The sequence below is a fragment of the Echinops telfairi genome, unplaced genomic scaffold (assembly GCF_000313985.2).
Source record: "Echinops telfairi isolate 266 unplaced genomic scaffold, ASM31398v2 ScPeMD7_60;HRSCAF=208, whole genome shotgun sequence".
Classification (NCBI taxonomy): domain Eukaryota; kingdom Metazoa; phylum Chordata; class Mammalia; order Afrosoricida; family Tenrecidae; genus Echinops; species Echinops telfairi.
In genome coordinates, this window is record NW_022103958.1 from 39,855,671 (window position 1) to 39,857,735 (window position 2,065).

Sequence of the window (2,065 nt, forward strand, 5' to 3'; positions counted from 1 at the left end):
GTGGAGAGCAAATGTTTTGAGAATGATGAGGGCAACGAATGTACAAATGTGCTTTACACAACTGATGTATGTATGGATTGTGATAAGAGTTGTATGAGCCCCTAACAAAATGAGTAAACAAAAAAAGGGAAGATTTCACATGAAGGCTCAATCCTATCAACAGAGGCCGCGTGAGGGACATGGTCATGCCTGGTTTGGTTCCAGGCACCCCTGACGTAGGACTTGGTGGTGCAGGTGAAAGGCTCATGTGAGCACGATTCTGGGAGAAGGAACCAGGGGGTCTCCAAGGTGTTTGTTGGATGTGAACCTTTGCTGCTAATTTTCCATCAAAGCCCTCCTCGTTTGGGGGCTGGGGAGTGCTGTGTTAGCTCAATGAAACATCTGAGGTCTCTTCCCACCAGCTGACCAGCCATTAGCAGTGGCCATGGACACGATAGACATTCACTACTCATGAAATGTTCTTTCCCTTGTCCCATGTGTACCAAGGGGCTCAACATCAAAAGAACAGCAGGGAGAAAATGACCGTGAGTGTCAAGCGCCCATGCCCGGCTCTGGAACAAACAAGCTGCAGTGTACATGCCCAGAGCAACAGGAGAGAGTAGTGCGGCTGGAGCCCGGGACCAGTCGAATTCCGAACTGTGGGAAGCTGACATCAATTAGACTAGTTGCAGCAGAATCCCGACCACGATGGCCTGTGGGAACCGATCAATCATCTAGCTTCTCTCCATGTTTCGTTTCCTCTCCCTCCAGCCCTCCCCAGCCCCTTTCTTCCCTTCCTCACTCCCTTCTTAGAATGATACCCTTCCATCTGAAATCTCAAAGTCTTGTCTCTTGATCTGACCATTTCAGAGAATTTGCCCTCCAGTGATTTTTTTACATGCCAGGGAAAATTTTAGATTTGCAGCCCGGCCAGCTCTCTCAGGAACCACCCCATCACACACTCTGTGCCCTAGAAACCGCCTGAGAACCCTAATTCGAGCCCTAATTCGAGCCACCCCACTCTCTTGTCAGACTCTGGATCTGCATCTGGCTGCTCAGCTCATTCCTTTTGACTTCAGGCCTGCGCTCGGGGCTCAGTTCAACATGCTCTGTCTCCCCAAAGCTTCGTTTGCGAGGTGCTTCCTCAGGCCAAATCCAAATTGCATCCCACGAAGTGCTCTGCCCAGCCCACCTGTGTAGGAAGGCCACCCAGGGGCACTCTGCATCGTTTGTCCTTGTGCCCCTCACACACAGACGCAGACACGCTCCTCTAAAGACCCCCAGTCTTGGATTCTGGGCTGAGTCCCATGGGTCCCATACACTTAGGATCTGCACGTTTCTACCAGAAAGCCCTCCTTGAATTCATTCAGGTGGAAACGTCCCTTGGAGACCAGGCCTGGGGGTGGGCAGGAAGGAGCTGCGGAGGAGAAGGCCAGGGGCTGTGAGCAGCCGCGGTGGGGGTGGCAGCTGGCCTGCCTCCCCATCAGGGACATACTCATCTCAAGACGCAGCCAGATGGTGCCAGCCGAAACAGGCAGACCGTGTGTATCCGTTGTTGCCTGCTCCTTGGCCTCCGCTTGCCAAATCCCCGCTCTTCCTCCCCCCCACCCCACCCCCACCACCACTCTCCTCGCTCTGCCACCTCCCAGAGCAAGTCTCTTCCCTGGCCTCCAAGTCTCTTCCAGCTCCACAGCCTGTCTCTCGGTCCCCTCTGAGGAGCTTTTGGAAGGTTGACAAGGAGCCAGGAACACCTTCAGAAGCAAGCCTGACAGAAACCCCGCAGGGACTCCAGGGTCATGATTCCCCTTCTTTTCCTTCCTCTGTTCCCCACCCATGGCCACAGCTCATGGGAGCTTCTCTCGCTCAGAACTAGGAGGCAAAGGACATTTATAGAGGTCTAAATACAGGCATGTACATATGTAAATATATTTATATATAATGATGGGGAAATAGACCTATGTTTATAGGTTTAGTATTAAGGCAGCAGATGGACATTGGGCCTCTACTCAAGTACTCCCTCAATGCAAGAACACTTTGTTCTATTAAACTGGCATTCCATGATGCTCACCTTCCCAACATGATCGCT

At 52.2% G+C, this 2,065-nt stretch overlaps 1 protein-coding gene across 1 annotated transcript in view; it reads right to left on the reverse strand.

Moving 5' to 3' along the window:
- The window catches only part of MICAL2 (microtubule associated monooxygenase, calponin and LIM domain containing 2), a 235,169-nt gene that overhangs the window by 48,024 nt on the left and 185,080 nt on the right, over positions 1-2,065 (reverse strand). The gene's annotated exons all lie outside the window — the stretch shown is intronic.